This window comes from Mytilus galloprovincialis, chromosome 1, assembly GCF_965363235.1.
Source record: "Mytilus galloprovincialis chromosome 1, xbMytGall1.hap1.1, whole genome shotgun sequence".
NCBI classification, from domain to species: domain Eukaryota; kingdom Metazoa; phylum Mollusca; class Bivalvia; order Mytilida; family Mytilidae; genus Mytilus; species Mytilus galloprovincialis.
Window position 1 is genome coordinate 35,342,966 of NC_134838.1, and position 20,021 is coordinate 35,362,986.

The window sequence follows — 20,021 nt, forward strand, 5'->3', positions numbered from 1 at the left end:
TTTAACGGGAGTGGTAAAGGGTAATTTTCGTACAACTGTTTTCACCTTTTTTTCATTTGACGTTCAACTTTTTTTCCCATTTTTTAAATTTTAGTGCAAGACGGGTGCCTCTTTCGTTCAACAAGTTACATGTTCCCAAATTTGAATAAAAGTGCGTATTTTCCATGCTTTCAGTTTTAAAGTTTTTGTTTTCCGTAATCCTAATTTGAATAAAAAAAAAACTTTTTTTCGCGAAGTACTGATCCACCATCCCAACCCCACCCTTTACTACCATTTTTAACCTTTACTAACTAGCAAATTTTTAGAATTTAATCTTAGATTTTATTTAATATTGTTGAAGAAAAAAAATGATTTGATTTTGTTATGCCCTACCTACGATAATAGATTGGCATTGTGCTTTCTGGTCTGTACATCCGTCTGTCTGTTGGTTCGTCCGTCGTATGCAGGTCTCGATGGCAACGGCAGAACGGTCTTTTAGTACCATGAGAAGAGTGAAGACCTACTTGAGAAATACAATGAAAACGAATTGTTTATCTGGACTCGGTCTTTTGAAAATATACCGAGGGAAAAAAAATTAAAGCAGACACGGTTTTGGACATCTTTAGTAGAAAAAAGAAAGGAAATGGGCATTGATTTTTCAGAATTAACTTTGAGAGAAAAAAAAAACTGAAAAACACTGCTTGTTCACTCATAAATTAAAACATAAAGATATGTGTGATTCGAATTTAGTATTTCCTCAATAAAAAAAAATACCATTTAAGTTGGACAGTGTTGGCTTAGAAATTAGTTTGTTTTCTAATGTAAAGTGGGTTCAGCATGATTAGGTAACAAATAAAATATACCTAATCAAGCCATTTTTACCCTCTACACATAAGGAAAAAAAACAAATTGTTAAGCCAACAGTACGGGTTTCTTTGTTTTTCTCTGATTATTTATTTCCAAAGTTGAATTGTTTCTCCTAAAAGTAAGATTTATGTGAGGTCATTTTAAGTCCTCGGAAATTGCGAGAATGCAGGATTTTGCACCATTTATCCCAGAGCTTCTGGGGGCCATGATCGGGCCCCAGACCCCCTGCCGTATGACTTCCTTCTCCGGCATTGCGTACATATCAAAATTGCTTAGCTACGCCCCTGAATAGAGAAAATATGACAGGAATATTTCAAATGTCGAGCTCTACCTATTGTTCGTTAACGACAAACCTGTCCAACGACTTCTTATAGGAGTCATTGCCCTTCAATGAAAATTTTACTATTTCTTTCTTCTATTTTGCCTATTATCTTGATAACTGTAATAGATAGAAAAAAAAACACCAAAATGATCAACAAAAAAATATCTACAAATAAGTCAAATGACCAAAATCGTCAGAAGACTCTATATTAGAGTTATTGCTCTTTATTGACGATGTAGACCAATTATTTGCGTTTTTGGTTTTTATCTTAAAAAATACAATAGATAGATAGACGGACAAATTAAAAAGCAAAAATGATCAGAAAGAAAATATCAACATAACTGAAATCATTCACCATACTATAGAAGTTCTTGCTCTTTATTGACAATTTTTACCAATGTTAAGTGTGTTTGCCTATTAATTTCAAAACTATAATAAATGGATAGACATTTTATTAGCAAACATTATCAGTAAGACAAGATCTACAAATAAGTCAACGAAAATAGTAGACTCCTTAAAGGAGTGCTTGCCCTTAGATGACGATATTTTTTACCCTCTCTGGTGTTTTAGGCAAAAATAAAGAGGTTAAACAACAAAACATGATTTTTATCATGAATTCTATTCTAGCAGAGGACGGATGGGAAATATTCTGCATATGCCCAAATTAATATTTAAATAAGGTTGAGTTGCGACGGCGGTTTTCATTGGCTGCTGAAAGGATGCATGGTGCTTTCAAACTCCCATCATCCTATGCGCTGCATGCTGCTTCCTTTTAGCATCCATATTGCACATTTCTCACTTCGAAAAAGAAAAAGCTATATTTTGTCAACATTTTGATAACATATCTGAATAGATATTGAGAGTCTCTGTACATATATATATTCTTAAATACACGCCATCGTCTTTTGGAGACGAACTAGCAAGAAAACTACGACGATAGCGTATTTTTGTGTCTGAATTTTTTTGTACCAAAACCAAACTTATTTCTTTAAATTTTAGATTTGTATATATTTGTAAATTATATAATTGTTGTCCATAAAAAGAGACATAAAGTAACCAGCTTAGTTTTTGTATCAATACAGAATATAGTCGGTTTTAATTGCAGGGGATTCCACCCTGAAGCAGCTTACACCCATGTTTGATTACCCAGTTAGAACACTGTGCATACCTGGTGCCAGAGTACAGAATGACCGGAAAGAATTCTATTCCCAACTGATGAGTGCAATGAAGACGAAAAACCCAGACCAGATGGTTCTGCATCTAGGTTCGAATTATGTTTTCGGTGATGTTGAATCAACTTTGAGATATTTTTACAAAAACGATAATTGGTTTACGAAAGCATAAATATCAAATTCATGAATTTATTGTATAGCTGCACCGGACGCAATTACTACTGGATACAATTACGAATGATTGCATATGTTTGCCCTCTGAAATCATATTTATCTATGATAATTTTTATTTTTTTCTATATTATATAAAAACCCTATAAAAATTCCCTTGTTTTCATGATACATGTAATACAATTCATGTGCAATTATTGAAAGATAATCACAATTACAAAATAATTCTGAAGATATTATTAGGACGACACTCTCGCCCGAAATTATATTTAAAAAAAAAACATATCAGGAAAAAAATTTCTTCTTTTTAGGTTCATATACATGATGTCTATTATCTTGCCCAAATAACCTTAAAATTGACATTTTGTATGGCCCCGCAACGCTTTGACACATCTAGTTTTTTACTCTTTTCATCCTATTTATTGTCTAAAGAAAATGCGTAAACTTTATTGAAAAGTCCAGAGAACTCGGAATGAAATCTTGACCTGCAGAAAAAAAATAACACCATAGATAAGTGATAGGTTAACCAATGAAATGGAAAAAACTTGTATTTAGTGCATGTTAGAAGGAGTAACTTATTTAAAAACAAAACAATTTCAAAAATCTTGCCTTAATACATGGCATACATTTCGTAAGGCCAAAATAAAACATATGTCTGTTTAAGGTTACATGTCGGTATTTCCATTTTATTTTGTATCGTACTTGGTAGTTTCGCAGTACCATGTACCATTTCGTGGGCCATGTAATACATACATTTATCTAGTCTACAATGTTGGAGAGTGTATATTGTTTGATTATGGACTTTCCGTTTTGAATTTTCCTCGGAGTTCAGTATTTTTGTAATTTTTGTAACAGATGTACATGCTTAGACTAAGGTGAGCACCACATGCTTGTTAGATCCTCTAGTTCAACTTGCGACTATTGTTCTCTCCTTCGAACCATAAAAGACCACTGTTAATAGTATATAAACACATTCTTTCAATATGCGTAAGATAAGACTGGCATGAACACTATGAACTTCTTTTGACAAATTTGAACAAATTCTTATAAAGACATAATCAAAGTTAACTTGCCGATTTCATTTGGATTTTCTTTATTTTTCTTATTTCGTTCTGGAGTCTTTGTTTTACTTATCGCTTACATTTCTAATATTAAATTGATTTGGAATTGGGAATAGTACAATAAATGAAATGTCTAGATTGTACTTGTTTTACTTAATGCAATTTAACATTTTACAGACCTTTCTCTCAATGTCATTTCGCTCCAGCATCATTTGCAAATAATTGCTACTTCAGACAGAAGATTTACATTTTCAGAATCTCTGTTCTATCATAAGACAATCGGAAAAATATACACAGTATGTAAATTACAACTTATATGACAACATTATTTACCTATTGTTTTGAAATGAAAGATTACTGGATCACAGTGTAAATTGCATGGATGTCATATGTGTATGCTAATACTTCCAGAGTAACTGAGATCACTTCTTGGTGGGGTTTGTGTTGCTAAGTCTTTAGTTTTCTATGTTGTGTTTGTATACTGTTGTTCGTCTTTTGATCATTTATTTTTATTTTTGTCATGGCTTTGTCAGTTTGTTTTCGACATATGATTTTGAAGATCCATTTGTTATACCTCGCCTATATTGTAAAAAGTAAAATAAAAAAAATATAGAATTCCAAGGAAAGTTCAAATCGGAAAGTTCCCTATCAAATGAAAAAATCAAAAGTTCAAACACATCAAACGAATGGAAAACAATTGTCACATTCCCGACTTGGTACATGCATTTTCTTATGTAGAAGATGGTGTATTAAACCTGGTTTTATAGCTAGCTAAGATTCTCACATGTGTGACAGTCGCATAAAAGTCTATTATATTGATAACAATATGTGAACAATACAAACAAGTACAATAGGTTAAAAGGTCAAAAATATGGGTACAACAGTCAACATTGTGTTATATTCTTAAGAACTTTAAAAAATATGTCAACAAAGAAAAACAAAATGACATATATGAGGGTGGTTTTTAAGGACTTTGACTACCCATAAGGGTATTACACGGTCGGCAAAAACCGTCAAAGACCCTAATGGGTAGTCCAATTGGAATATAGACAAAGCACATAAACAGAAAATTATGGACAAGAACACAAATAAAGGCAACAGTAGTATACCGCTGTTCAAGTCATAAATCGATTGAAAGGAAAAAAATCCGGGTTACAAACTTTAAAAAAAATGACCATAGCAAAACAACACATTGACGGGATGCATATTAAGTACCCAGCCATGCCAAGGTTAATAATTTACAAAGACAAATAAAAGAACACTATAGCACGTAATCAAGATAATAAACCACGTCAGTACCTGGAATCTATACTTTAAGACCATAATGTATTATTTGTTAAGTTGATAATGAATATTTTTCAACAAGGTCTTTTTATCTTCCGATGAACCTTTTTCAGCAAAAGGACGAACGTTCTTTGACATAACCCTTGTTCATCAATTTTCTGCTCAGACATTTGAAATCTCAACTGAAATATTTATATTGTATGGAAATAAAATTATTCCCTCAATGTTAAAAATATAATAATCTAAATTACGCAAGTAAGTCAATAAAAGGGTAAATTAAAGTTCAATAAACAAGATATTACACATTCAACAACAAACATTATTTCCTGCATGTACCGGTTATCATCACTCATCAAAGTTTCGCATCTCGGGGTATTGTAAATCACACTCTTTCCAAATCGGTGGGTATTACAAAAGATGAAACAAAACAACTATTAAATTTCCATTGAAATTACAGATGTTCATTCTATGATTTTCAGGATCTCAATAATGCAACTTCATGTCTAAACCATCTGAATGCAAAAATGCAGGTTTCCGACTGGATTCATAAATCTGACTGGTCACTTTATTACAGGTGACCTAAATATTGCTAATTTCACTTTTCTAGGAAATGGAAATAACGCTCTATAAATTGTGGGCGTCGGAGGCGTTTTCTGGATTTTATTCAACAGGAACGCTCAAACTTGAACATTAAAAAAATCTCATCAAAGATACAAGGTTTTTAAGGATGTACTTAGGTGAGGTTTAGGAATTTGTCTCAGATGTTCGGACTCCTTAGTGTTTTTCCATACGATACAAGGTAAAATATATTGCCCCATTATACCTATTTATCTTTTAATATAAGACTTAATAGTTAGAAGATTCTTGATTTTCTTTCTTTTTATTTAAGACCAAAATAATACCAAAGCAAATATAAGGTAAAAGTCCGAGTCAGCCTTTTCCCGCCATATTTTATAAATCAAATATCTCGAAAAAGAGCTCCATGACCTATCAATATTTTTAGCTTATTTGATCCTTAACTAATACTCTTCCAACTTAAAATATCAATTTTGAATTCTTGATTTATTTCATTTTACCTAAGATCACCTAAGTACATCCTTAATTTGGATTGCATGACGCGTCTTTAGTCTGCATAAAACTCATCATTGGCGCTCTTGGAAGAAAAGGATTGAGGATCAATTCAAAACAAAGTTAAAAGGCCTTGAAAACCGAAAATTCCGAAAAGTGCCAAATTTGGTTAAAGCGAGATATATCAATCGATTTATGACTTTTGAACACCGGTATACTACTGTTGTCTTTATTGTTGTTTGATCTGTAATTTTACCGAATGTGTCCTATTCCCGATTGTGACATTTTGACTGAGTGTAAATTCGCATGGCTGGTGATGCGTGCATAGCAGGAGGCTATTACCCTGAAGACGCATCTGGTCTCGCTTCTTTTGGGGTTCATGCCACTCCCATAGTTTCTGTTTGTCACCTTGATTTGTTTCTTTCCAATTATATTTACGAGATTTTAACAAACGGAAAACTTCTGCTGACAAATTACTTTTATCCCTTTTATACATTCTCACATTTTCATATTGATGAAGAGGAAATCATCATGTATATTCTGTTTCTTTTGAATTTAAAAAAGAAAAAAAAGAAAAACGGGATATCACTTCACTCAAATTACACAATTATCTTCTTTATGTATTGCTAGTCTACATACCTCTATCCAATTAAACTTAATATTTCTACATCTGACAAAGGCTCTCCGAATCTTCTTTCCAAGTAATTAACATTTATTTTATCAGCAATCAAAACCAGGCTTTAGATTTACTGGCGTTTCTTACTCTATGGCAGTGCGAAGCAGATGTAGATACTTAACACTTCAAAAGATTTGTTATAGTACATACCATCTAAAGTCTATATATAATAGCAAGCTACCCTGTACACTGGTATTTCTGTTTCTAAACGAATATTGATTGAAAAATAAGTTCAACTTTTTCCCGATCAAAACGAATGACCAAAGCAGATAAAAACATCTTGTTTTAGGATGTGGCATAGGACACTTTTGCAATACAATAACATTACTTTGATCCAAAAAAAAAAGTTCTCTGAAACTAACATTATTGCGATGCTTCAATTTGTGATTGACACAACTATTTGTTACGTATTGAAGACCTATTTTTCGAAAGACATTCGGCATTCCTATGGGAAGAGTAAACTGCACTTATCTTCTTGTCAATTTATTTATTAATTCTTATGAATACAAGAAACATGTATGATATTTCAGCCCTTCTTTTAAATACAGATGTTGAACAGATTTTTCTTGAAAATATAAGGCTTAAAATATTATATGTAAACTTGTTGATTAATTGGTTTTGCTAATAAAGAAGTTCTTAAATAAGTTGATCATAAATAACAACATTTGGTATGCCGCTGCGTTATTTAACATCCTTGCTTTCATTAAACCTACAGCTTGGAGCCATTTGGCAAAAATTCTTTAGAAGGTAGTGTTTAATTTGAAAACCAAGTGCTATAGTGTGATATTTTTTTTCTAATTTTCAGTTATGTACTAAGAATGAAGGAATATGAAAGAGAAAAAGAGATTTCTTAAACGTCAGAAAAGAATTAGGGAAAAACAATTACGAGACAATATTGGTGATTAATTACATCTTGATAAGAACTTTTTTATTTGTATGTTTTCTATTAAAGTTTTGATGACTTATCAAAGTTGTCTAGTTCTGTCTATATGCAGATTTGTACATACTTCACATATTTTATGCTCTTTGGTTGGGTTGCTGTATCTTTGACACATTTCCCATTTCCATTCTTAGTTTTATAGTGGTAAATAAGCATTTTTAAACAAATGTTCACAATATACTGTATATATGATCATAGATTTTTGGAGGCTTATTAGTCCCCTACCGACGAAGTAGAAGTGGAATTTAGGTTTGCACTCCGTCCGTCTGTCCCTCCATCAGTCCGGCAAATCAGTTTTCCACAATTTGTTTCTTTGTTCTTGAAGATATTGATTTGATATTTGGTATATAGTTTTATCATTACAAGTTATAGATCAAGTTCGAATTTTGTCCCAGTCTTATGATTTAGTCTGGAGTTATCGTGGTCCATATCTTATTTTAGAGTACTACATTTTGTATGTTAAACCATATTTCATTACAAAGGGAGATAACTCATTTTTTAAAAGACTTTCTTTGGTAAATTGTTTGAAGTGTTTGTTATTTTGTATAAACTAATTTTCTGAATGCTATATATATAAATTTATGATGTGAAATCCTTTAATTAGATAATAATCTATTTTTATTAAGGTATATATTGCATTACATTACATTGTGTATATATAAAAGTTGTTGACATTTTATAGATAAGTTACAAATCTATATTAGTTTGTGACAAATGAAAGAAAAAATATTTGGAACTATTAATTATATTTGATTATAACTTGAAAATAAAAATACATTGTATTACATCATATCTAATTTTAGAGAACTATTAATCATATCTAATGTTAGAGAACTATTAATCATATCTAATGTTAGAGTGTTTCCACACTTTTATTCATGACAAAGTTACAGATCAAGTTAAAATTTGTGTAAGTGCACACCAAAGTGCTCCTAAGTAAGGAGTTTTAAAAATATAACAGGTGAAACAGGAGATGATATATTGATGCAATAATACATTGCATACTTTGCAGAAGGTATTAATGGTTACTTTTTTTTCTCTCCATAATTGTTGAAAATAAAAGCATTTGTTAAGTGCTCCTATATAAGGAGGATTATAAATACAAGAAGTAAAACAGGAAGTGGTCACTCTTGTTTATAAAATACGATTTTCTTTAAATTTCAAACTCAAGGTTGTGAAACAAAACATTTTTTTTACCGATTTAGTCAACTATATATGTACCTTTAAAATTCATTTTAATTTTATGCCTACCTAAATTAAGTTTTTCAGGTGTACATGCTGTACATAAACAAATGAATAACATGTGGACATTATCATTCTGTATTTAGAATATAGCAAAGTGCTCTCGACCAATGAAATTGTAGGATTTGGTGTCTCTTCATTGTGAAGAATGAATGTAAATCATGTTCTTAGTAAGGGATTATCCTATTATTTGAGTCTATTTACAGTTCAAAACAAAGAGTTTCTATAAATGAGTTACAATTGTCCTGAAGCACATTTATCAGATTAAAAAGCTTTATATATCAGTGATTGAATCTGACCTAAAAGTTGTCTTGTAAGACCAACAAAAAAATCTAAATAAGTTGAAGTTTACTGGTGCAGTTAAATTTATACCTCGAATGTCATTATGAATTAATTATTAACTTCAAATTACTAAAACAAATAGACAATTTCAAAGCAATGCCAGAAAAAACAAAAAAATAAAAATAAACTACAAATCCACTTTGATCTTTAGCTTTCCAAAACTCTAATTACTGAATAGTTCGGAAGAATTGTTAACTTTCATTATTCCGATAAAATGATTAAAAAAAAGATTTGGATATATTTAACTTTTTTAGAGTCATTTTATTATATTTCCTTATTTAAACTTAATAAAATAGTATTTGATTTAAAAAGACGGACTGTGAAAAAAATTTAGTCGTAACTCAATTGTGTTTTTTTTTAAATTTTATTTAAACTGTAAATAGAAAAAGGATAATTCCTCACTAAAATATTACATGATTTACATTCATACTCACAATCTGGAAACAACTACAATGTCCACCTTTTCTTTGTACCCTTGTGTCACCTTATGCCTATAACGCACTTTTTAATATTTCCCAAATTAAAATAAACAGTCCTTTCATCACTAAAACTGACTCATAAATGAAATGCTGAGAAATGCAGTCATGCATCGATAATAAACATTTAATTTACATTGACCATGCTGACAATGAAACTAATTCTTGAATGAAACCAATCAAGGATCATTCGAGCCTTGAGCTCTTTACAATATTCTAAGTTTGTAAGATAATGATAATCTCTTTCTTCATGGTTAAGTACGAGCGATAGCGAGTACTTATCATGAAGAAAAGGATTATCATTCTCTTGCAAACTTAGAATATTGTAAAGTGTGCAAGGTGCAAATGATCTCTGAATTGGTTGTATTCAAGAATTTTTTTCATTGTTGATGTAAATTAAATGTTTATAATTGATGCACGACTTCATTTTGGAATATTTCATTTATGGGCTAGTTTTAGTGATGTTAGGACTTTCTTTTAATTTGGGAAATATTAAAAACAATGTGTTATAGACAAAATTTAAGGTGACACAGCAGTACAAAGTATATGTTTCTTGACTGTGAGTATGATGTTTTGGCAAGGAATTATCCTTTTTTAGTAACAGTTTCAATCAATGAATAAATTTCAGTTACCACAAATTTTATTCCTCAGCCAGTACTTCAGTCTGGCTTTTAAAAACTAGTTTATTATGTCTGGGAATTTATTATGTCTAATGAAATGCCTTTAAAAGTTTAAAACTTAAATCAAATTTCTGTTGTCTACTGCAGTAGTTAAATTCAGCTTATTTTGCTTTTTTATGTGTTTCACAATGCAACTTTTAGTCAAATCCAATCACTGTGATACATCCTTTCAATATGGTAAATGTGCTTCAGGGCAGTTGTAACTCATTTAGAATTTATTGTTTTCATTTTGAATTGTAATTAGGTTTTGCACAATATGATAATCCCTTACTAAGAACATGATTCACATTCATTCTTCACAAGTAAGAGACACCAAATTCTACAATTTCATTGGTCGAGAGCACTTTGCTATATTCTAACATATACTAAATCTCTAGTATTTGTTTAATTATTATTATCATTGTCAGTTAATTAGAGTGTTATGTAGACGAAACGCGAGTCTGGCGTACTAAATAATAATCCTGGTACCTTTGATAACTATTTACACAATCAGGTAACAATTTTTCCGGAAATGCCTATAGGCATGCATTATGAAATTTTATTTTAAAAAGACTTCTATTTAGGGCATTTTTGAGACAATGGCGTCATCCAAAGAGGTGAAAAAAGGGCATAGCGTCATTTATTAAAACTAAAAAAGGCGATGGCGTCATTTAAAAATGGTATGGCGTCTATCCATGCTAAACATGCTTGGGGGAAACACTACATAACTTTGAGCATATGTTGTACCAAATCAAATTTGCTTTATTGAACATTGAAACAGGTGTGGACACAGATCAGTGTGGATAGTATGTTTGGATGTTTGACAGTGTTTTATATAACAAAAGGAATTCTATGTTTTTCCTAAAGGGTTCTATATTATTAACTGTGTTACACAATGACAACCAACCTGAGCATTAGGAGTGTTGTTTATTTAATATTTAGTTTTCTATGTTCAAGACGGGCATGGAAGAGACACTAATTGCATTAATTACCAAATGATTATGATAGAATGTTTTCCACATCTTTGATTTTTGATACATTTTGTAGCTAGGAGAGGAACACATTAAAGGTTCATTTTTTCATGATGTGATTTTTTCATATAGGAGATGGTATCTGAGAACATGTATTTGCTTACTATTTGTATGGTTCTATTTATCTCACTTTGTGGTGGATCGTCAGTATCATAAGTAAAAGATTTCTTTTAAATGTCGAAATTGTTTCTCAGATTAGAAGACATTTAATGGTTTTTAGTAATGACAATGCCTGACATGATGCTTGGGGCTAGATGAGTTAGAAAATAAACTTCTGTGTAATTTTTTTTTTTATTAATTCTTTGAAAATATCTCCATCAAAGCTGGTCAAAGCAAAAAAAGTTTTGACCAGTATGAAAATGATATCAACACCTTTGTGAGCATGTATCAAAGATCATTTTTATAAATTTTCTGTTTACAAAACTTTGAATTTTTCGAAAAACTAAGGATTTTCTTACCCCAGGAGTAGATTACCTTAGCCGTATTTGGCACAACTTTTTGGAATTTTGGGTCCTCAATGCTCTTCAACTTTGTATTTATTTGGCTTTTTGAACTATTTTGATCTGAGCGTCACTGATGAGTCTTATGTAGACGAAACGCGCGTCTGGCGTATAAAATTATAATCCTGGTACTTTTGATAACTATTTACACCACTGGGTCGATGCCACTGCTGGTGGATGTTTCGTCCCCGAGGGTATCACCAGCCCAGTAGTCAGCACTTCGGTGTTGACATGAATATCAATTATATGGTCATTTTTATAAATTTTCTGTTTACAAAACTTTGAATTTTTCGAAAAACTAAGGATTTTCTTACCCAAGGAGTAGATTACCTTAGCCGTATTTGGCACAACTTTTTGGAATTTTGGGTCCTCAATGCTCTTCAACTTTGTATTTATTTGGCTTTTTGAACTATTTTGATCTGAGCGTCACTGATGAGTCTTATGTAGACGAAACGCGCGTCTGGCGTATAAAATTATAATCCTGGTACTTTTGATAACTATTATAACTGCTACAGAAGTCATCTGATAAAATTTCAAGTGGATATTATGAACATCTACTTAAAAATATGCCTAAATATCTAAAAAGTTATAGTATTCACTATGAAAAAGCTATTGCAAAAATATTCTCTTTTCAATTTTTTTGGTTATATGGATACAAATATAAGTTATACCAATACAGTAAGGCAGTTTTGTTGTGGTATGAAAGTGTAGTCATTAACATTTACTGTTAATTCACACAAATTAAGAAATAAACAAATGAATGATAAATGTTGAACATGTACAATGAAATATAGTTTTAGAAATCAATTATGCCAGATAGGCCTTATAAATTTTGGTCTTTTTTTAACATACTGAATGGTCATTTACACTCAGGACTGAGTCGTCAGTAGGCAGTACAGGTGTATAAAATTAAAGTGTAACAAAATAACCTAGCATCATATTGCGAGTAGCATTGTTTGGTAAATTTGTGCTTTTTTTAAATTTGACTAACGGACAAAAGATGTTTTGTTCTATATCTAAATAAAATGCTTTTATTTCCCTATTACTTACATTGTACATAGAATGGATACTACTTTGAAAATTCCTTGTACATGAGAGTTGTCTGTCAAATCTGTATTTCACAAAGAATGAATTGCATAACAATGAACTGAGCTCAAAGCAAACCACTTTTATAATACACTTAGACAAAAAGCTCAATCTCTTGAAATTCATGAACACCCTATCGGCCAAAACCATATCTCACAAACATGCCATACTACATGGTTGGATCAGAAGTCCTGAAAAAGACATGAATTTTATTACCATATTTTAAGTATATACACTGGTTAAAACTTTCACAAATTTGTGGTAAAATCATTCAGTATCTAGCGACTATCAATCGCTTCATGCACAAATTGATATAGGTTGAGTGCCCCTTTGTCGGAAATAAGAACATACCTCCACCTAATTTTAGATAACTGATGAAGAAACATTCAAAACTATAAAATGTTATCTAAGACTTGTCAGTGTCTATTTACTATCACCACTGAACCAATAATATATGTATACAAATATAAGACTAAAATTGACGTACATATACAAGACTTAAACTGACATTCGGTCTTTACTCCACCTTCATTTCTCAAGTCGTGTTCAAATCTGACTTCATAATAAAATAAGATTCCATATCTACAACCAAGGAAATACCCCTCTAATAGACTAGCCGCAATGAAATCCCAGTTTTCTAAAATGGTAGGTTGAACCTAAAACTAAAAACGATATATTTTAAATATTGCAAAAACATGTAATAATAATTCTTCTAAAAAATTCGCTATATTTTTCCTTATTTTGTCTTTAGTTCGAGACTTTATATTGACCTCTAGATGTCAATTACATTCAGTTTGGCGTGGGTCGATGTTTGATTGTTGTACATGTTATATATCGACGTGGGATTTGTTTATATAAATAACAACTATTCCCTTAAAATCAAATAAAATAGATGTAAGAAATTAACGGCAACCTTATGCATACCACCTTCAATAAACAGCTGCGCCATGAGCGCATGATACGCCCGTCACATTTACAAAGAATAAGGTTCAATTACTTCTCAATGTCATATTAGAAATTTATGAAAATCAAAAAGGGAGCTTACATCAATAGATATAAACAATTCACAAAAGTTTAATGAGAATTGCTGAAAACATTGTCCAAAACTGGAAAATCCACCCTTTTTGATATACAAAACCCCATAACTTTGAAATGTAAAATGTAAAATTTATAAAATTCTAAAAGCAGCAGCCTACATTACTAGTTAAAACAATTCATCAATGTTTCATGAGAACTGCTGAAAGCATTTTTGAGTTATAGTCTGAAAACTGGAAAATCCCCCTTTTTTTAAGAATTAACTCGGAAATGTTATATCTAAAATTTATAAAAAAAAAAGAAAAAAAAAGGGAGCTCACGTCAGTAGGTATTAACAATTCACCAAAGTTTTATGCAAATTTATTAAAGTGTTTTTAAGTAAATGTCTGACATGTTGACGACGGACGGACAGACAGATGTACAACGGTATACCATAAAACGTCCCGTAAACAGGCCTATAAAAATGAGAAAACCTCATACTGTATATTCTGCTGTTAAAGAGCCCAACATGTTTATATTGGGATACAGTTTATATTGATATAAAGATTAGAGATTTATTAAAAAAAACCTTTCATGACATCATAATTATTTGCATTTGTTCTGTTGATTGATAGTGGTAAAAGTATAGGACTGGGATGAAATCACTTATATATAGTTCTGATCAACAGTTTCACGGTAAATAAGTTGTAGTAGGTTGTTTGAAGTTTGCAGCATATTCAACTTTGAACATCTTTTTCAGGTCTGCAATCCATATAAAAATCTGTATATGTGGTATGATTGCTAATGCCACAACTATCCACAGAGGTTCAAATAACAAAGTAATTATAGGCAACCATATCCAGCCTTCAAAAATGAGAAAAAAACCAGTCCAGACAATTAAATTGAGAAAAGTAATGGCCTGATTTACAACTAATAAACAACAGGTTGGGAATCCCCCACCCCCAAAAAAAGTTCTAACGAAGAAAAAGAAGATGAAGCCTTTTTAACTTATAAAGGGGGATTTGGAAGGGATTCATTACATTCGGAACAACTTTTCTAAAGGATGGATACATATAAAAATTAAAATAGGTAATATGATTGCCAATGAGACAACTATCCAGAGAGGTTCAAATGACAAAGCAATTATAGGCAACCATACAGCCTTCAAAAATGAGGAAAACAGTCCGGACATGAAAAGTATGCATCAATACAATTGAGAAGAGTAATGGCCTGATTCACAATTCCACTTATAAACAGGTTGTGACCCCCTTTTTATCTTATAAAAGATGATTCCACTTATTTTCAATGAATAGTAAATATTGAAGTCTATCTCATGCATCTGGGAACAGACTCAACAGTATTTCAGGAAAGACTGTCATTGGTGTAAATCACCACTGCGAATTTTTAATTTGATCTCTTCCACTCAAGTCATTCAAGTGGAACATTTGATGTCGGGTTTGTCCACATTTGGAATATATTTATACATGCACGATTAAAATAGCATGTTTCCTAGTCTAGATGTTTATTGTTCTGCTTTAAAAGTAAATATCTTTATAAATGAGTATTCATGGTATACACAATTAACCCATACAAGTGTCAATGTTTAAATACAAAGGAGATTAGGAGAGATGTTTTCGATTATCTTAAATAAAAATCTTGCCACATATACTGTTAAAAAGATGCAGGTATGTCAGACAAATGGGGAGGAGATTGTATTGTCAATTCTTTTAACCACAAACCAAAGAAGGGTATCAACTGGAGATAAACCAAAACAGTTCATGAAAAAATGGCGACCAGTAGGCTTACTAAATACCACATATCACTAACTGGGTGGTTTTGCACAACATAGACTGGCTGGTAAGCACTCGTACGGTCGGCTCGGTGACCGAAGCCGTTTTGTGAGCATTTAATAATTTGTTATTGTTAAGCTGGATAAAGGCGGCCATTTTGGTTTTACGTAGATGGATTTTTGTTTGTTTACTATTGTTGTTTGGTTTGAGGTTTTTGTTCCCAACGGCTGATTTCAGGGCCAGGTAGGTCAACTGTGCAGACAACTAACCACAATGATGCAGCATTGGTTGAAAAAGTTTCTGACTTAGTGATGCAACATTATTGGAACCACAATTGTAAGACAGTGAAATGGAGGTCCATTATCCAACACCACGGAAACAAACTCACAAAAGTCAGACGGCATATCACTCCCCTGTTCAAAGGGTGTTTTTGAGTGTATGCTGACAAATATTTACGCAAAGCAAATTGTAGGCTGTGCCTCGTTGAATTGATTTCTGTTATCCAAAGTAGGACATCGTTGAGTCATTCATCTGTAAACCGACATCTTAAATAGCAGGTAAAAAGGATATGAGCAAGCACGTCCATTCAGCTGTAATGACTGAGATGTGACTGGAATGTGCCACATATAAATTAGCATCGAGGTGCATAGCAGAGCGTATAAAATCAGTTTTATCGCAGTTAAAAACAGTGATCAGACACGTTTCAATCCTAGTATGTTTTATGCGAAAATACTCGTCAAATATATGATATTTTATTTTATACAGAAAGAAATGATTTACCAGGTCTGCTCCTTCTCGTTCATTTGTTAAAAAGCTATTTCCATTTCAGTGTTGGGATCCCGCTAACATGTTTAACCCCGCCACATTCTGTATGTATGTGCCTGTCCCAAGTCAGGAGCCTGTAATTCAGTTGTTGTTTTTTGTTGATGTGTTCAATATTTGTTTTTCGTTCATTTTTTTTTGTACATAAGTAAGGCCGTTAGTTTTATCGTTTGAATTGTTTAACATTGTGAAGATACATGGTCCTTAGATTAGACAATAATTTTGATTGAAAAAAGTGGAATGTCATTTTACGCCACGAAAAGCTCAAAACTTTTGATGATCCAATAAATAATAATACACAGAATCATAGGAACAAATGAATTTTATTGATATACATATATGTTACATTGTATATAGATGCATTATAATTTAGAAATGTAGATATTTTAGAATTAAGATAATTAATAAGTGCTAACCAAATCAAATTATTATTTACTACCAATGTTTAATGAAGTTGCTGGCATTTTTTTGTATTCTTCTAAAATATCTCAAAACTATCAATAAAGTATGAATAAATAGAGGCAACAGTAGTATATCGCTGTTCGAAATTTATAAATCGATTGAGAAAAAAAAACAAATCCGGGTTACAAACTAAAACTGATGGAAACGCATCAAATATAAGACGAGAACCACGACACAACAGAAGCACAACATTAAAATGTAACACACACAGAAACGAACTATAATATAACAATGGCCATTTTCCTGACTTGGTACAGGACATTTTAAGAAAAAAATGGTGGGTTGAACCTGGTTTTGTGGCTTGCCAAACCCCCCGCTTTTATAGCAATGTTAAATATAACATTAAAATTACAACATTACATGACAGGACTGCAATACAAAAAATGGGAGAACATGTATATGATATTTTTTGTTGTTGAAAAAATGAATGATTTAATGATATAAACATCAATCCGTCTAACGTTATGAATATTACTAAAAAATCTTTCTAAATAAGTACACAATATAAAGAATTGAAAGTGATCTCTCTCATGTAAACATTAGTTGCAAAACTATTTCTTGCTTCTCCCTAAGGAATTTAATCATTGTATGTTTATACAAGAATGTACATATATTTTCCTAATGTTTTACTTTTCAAATCTAAACTGTTTTTTTTTAAATTCATTTTGTGCTATGTGTTTTTTCTCCAAAAAAGACGTTTCATTGGTATTTGTAATCTCCACCAAAAGAGTCGTTATGATTTACTTATTATAGATAAACTCATCAAAGATACCGGACATTAAAACCTGTACGACAGAAATGTCCAAAGTGTACTGTTACCTTTATTTAAAAAATATGACAAAACTGAGACATTAATTAGTCAATCGATCCTCACACAAGACCAACAAAAATAGCAACAAAAAGACATACCTAACATCTCCAATCTAGACCTGTAGTATCAATTGAAGTTGAATATTTTTCTCTATAGCTTTATATACTCATTCCTCATTGTTAGCAATGTGGAACGGGACAGAATTCCCATCTAAAATCTGGGTTTGTTGTATAGCACCATGGACAACCCCATCCGACGATGGATCTCTGCAATAGTTAGATGCCAAATCTTTAGGATCTGAGGGATGGTAGTTAGCGTCATGAGGTGTGTGCTTGTTCCAATGTCGACACTTTTACCAGACACAGTGCAGTGTACTTTCCCATCGTATTCAGTGCTTTTTGTGTAACAGTCTTCGCCTAACGTTAACAAGATGATAATATAAATTCTGTGTTAATGTGATGATAATCTATCCTGCAAATTCTTTTTATTTGATAGAAATAATTTGAAGATTTAATGAATTTATTTCTTTTATTCCCTATATGTTAAAGTTGATAATCTGACGTGCGTGTATTGCATATAAGCACATGGTTTAACCAACTAGTATATAACCGTATGGTATAACCTGACCAAAGCCACTTCGATTTGACATCATAAATTTTATACATCTCTACGGTAGTGTATATATGATAAACATAGACATAACATTTCGCAATCATATGTTATCGATGCGTTAACAATTATATTACTTTATATAGTTCAAACTTAATAACTAGGTGTTCTTTAAAATACAGATACTAACTTGTACAAGAGATATTATACATCGACGACCACTGGTCATCGCTTCCACATGAGGACACTGGACAGTGTTCAACAGACTTTCCAAGTGTAACTGACAAACACTGAAATGTTACCACTACAACATGGGTAAAAGACACAGCCGAAGTTGTATTTGGAAGTTCAGATGGCGGCGAATCCAAAACACCACATGCAAAACCTATAGAAATGAACATATATAACATTAATAATTTCAGTGCCGTCTTCAAATTATACATATTTTCAAATAAATCTTCAAAAATGTCACGGAAATCTAGATATAGATACAAACTACAAAGTCCGAACAAAATTACTTATATTCGGTCCAGTACCATTCAACTTTCAAATACATTAGATATCAGCGACAACTTGCAGCACGCTACATTGAAGACCTGTTGGTGACCTTCTGCTGTTGTTTTTTTTTTCTATGGTCGGGTTGTTGTCTCTTTGGCACATTCCCCATTTCCATTCTCAATTTTATTGTTCCATTTCTAAATGTGATCGCAAAGACCGTTCAACTTATGGTTTATTCATAACTCGTACCTGTTTTTAGTAAATAGGCATTCAAATGTTATAAAATACGTTTTCATGAGGATATGAATGATACTGTTTCTAATAGAGTGTACTATATACAATAAAAGCCTGTGTGAGGTCCTTACCATGATATATTGACCTAAAAGAAGTGTATTTACTGCGGACGAAGTCCGAGGTTAATATATTTCTTTGGGTCAATATATCCTGAAATTCATGTGATAAATCAATGATATAGATTTACGATCATCATAAAGAAATGGTTGACGGATAGGAGGTGTCGGTTTCTCAACTCACTTCCGACAATGCTTTCGATGTCTTAGCTCGTTAGGTACTAGTTTAGTCGTCTGGTCTGTCGTTTCATTTATGTCCTGGTCCGGAATGTGACACTCTGGCTGAATATAGATTCTCATGGTGGATGGTGCATAGTAGGAGACGCGGAACTTGGTTAATGCATCTGGTCTAGCTCCTTTTGGAGTTCTTTCGAATTCCTTATTCTTTTTGTGTTACCTTGATTTGTCTATTTATAATCAATTTATAAGATTCGATATTGGGCTACCTTCTTTTGCACGAATTCAAGAAAGAATAGTCACTCGGAAATGTGTAGGATTTCATTAAAGTATCTTTTATCCATATGTAAGTTGTCTTATTGGCAATCATACAATATCATCATTTGTGTGAGATATAAGATACTGTTTATATTCGACTTCATTAGATATTAAAAAAAAGTCATTTATATTCGTATAGCATATTAACACATGTATATTCAAACTACTCACATGGAATAATCGGACAGTATTCCCATCGATATTTGTTGTATGTGTCTGTTGTGTAACACCATAACAGGCCATCGGATGACGTGGCACGACAGTAATTTGTGGAGTAGTCATCCTTGTTGTGTG

The 20,021-nt window shown here is 31.8% G+C and overlaps 1 long non-coding RNA gene across 1 annotated transcript; it reads right to left on the minus strand.

The window, feature by feature from the left end:
- Nucleotides 1-17,502: 17,502 nt before the first annotated feature.
- On the minus strand, nucleotides 17,503-20,021 carry LOC143076140 (uncharacterized). The gene is made up of 3 exons (XR_012978550.1): nucleotides 19,899-20,021; nucleotides 18,575-18,769; nucleotides 17,503-18,191 (listed from the first exon to the last, which is right to left on the minus strand). It is a non-coding gene; the product is annotated as an uncharacterized LOC143076140 (long non-coding RNA).